This window comes from Arachis hypogaea, chromosome 13 (genome assembly GCF_003086295.3).
Source record: "Arachis hypogaea cultivar Tifrunner chromosome 13, arahy.Tifrunner.gnm2.J5K5, whole genome shotgun sequence".
Taxonomy (NCBI): Eukaryota; Viridiplantae; Streptophyta; class Magnoliopsida; order Fabales; family Fabaceae; genus Arachis; species Arachis hypogaea.
Window position 1 is genome coordinate 114042890 of NC_092048.1, and position 917 is coordinate 114043806.

At 38.8% G+C, this 917-nt stretch overlaps 1 non-coding gene across 1 annotated transcript; it reads right to left on the reverse strand.

The window, feature by feature from the left end:
• Positions 1 to 442: 442 nt before the first annotated feature.
• LOC112738892 (small nucleolar RNA R71) lies at positions 443 to 550 on the reverse strand. Its single transcript, XR_003169843.1, has one exon. It is a non-coding gene; the product is annotated as a small nucleolar RNA R71 (small nucleolar RNA).
• Positions 551 to 917: the final 367 nt, after the last annotated feature.

Consider the following 917-nt stretch of genomic DNA (forward strand, 5'->3'; position numbering starts at 1 on the left):
ACAACTCTTTGGAGAAAATCTGACAGAAATTTTCGAAAAAGAAGGAGACATGGCCGAAAATAATAACAATGCAAGGAAGATGCTTGGTGACTTTACTGCACCCAATTCCAATTTACATGGAAGAAGCATCTCAATTCCTGCCATTGGAGCAAACAATTTTGAGTTGAAACCTCAATTAGTTTCTTTGATGCAATAGAACTGCAAGTTTCATGGACTTCCATCTGAAGATCCTTTTCAGTTCTTAACTGAATTCTTGCAGATCTGTGATATTGTTAAGACCAATGGGGTTGATCTCGAGGTCTACAGGCTTATGCTTTTCCCGTTTGCTGTAAGAGACAGAGCTAGAGTATGGTTGGACTCTCAATCTAAAGATAGTCTGAACACTTGGGATAAGCTAGTCACGGCTTTCGTAGCCAAATTCTTTCCTCCTCAAAAGCTTAGTAAGCTTAGAGTGGATGTTCAGACCTTCAAACAGAAGGAAGGTGAATCCTTCTATGAAGCTTGGGAGAGATACAAGGAACTGACTAAAAAGTGTCCTTCTGACATGCTTTCAGAATGGACCATCCTGGATATATTCTATGATAGTCTTTCTGAATTATCTAAAATGTCATTGGACCATTCTGCAGGTGGATCCATTCACCTAAAGAAAATGCCTGCATAAGCTCAAGAACTCATTAACATGGTTGCAAATAACCAGTTCATGTATACTTCTTAAAGGAATCCTATGAGTAATGGGACGCCTATGAAGAAGGGAGTTCTTGAAATTGATACTCTGAATGCCATATTGGCTCAGAATAAAATATTGACTCAGCAAGTCAATATGATTTCTCAGAGTCTGAATGGATTGAAGGAATCATCCAACAGTACTCAAGAGGCATCTTCTGAAGAAAAAGCTTATGATCCTGAGAACCCTACAA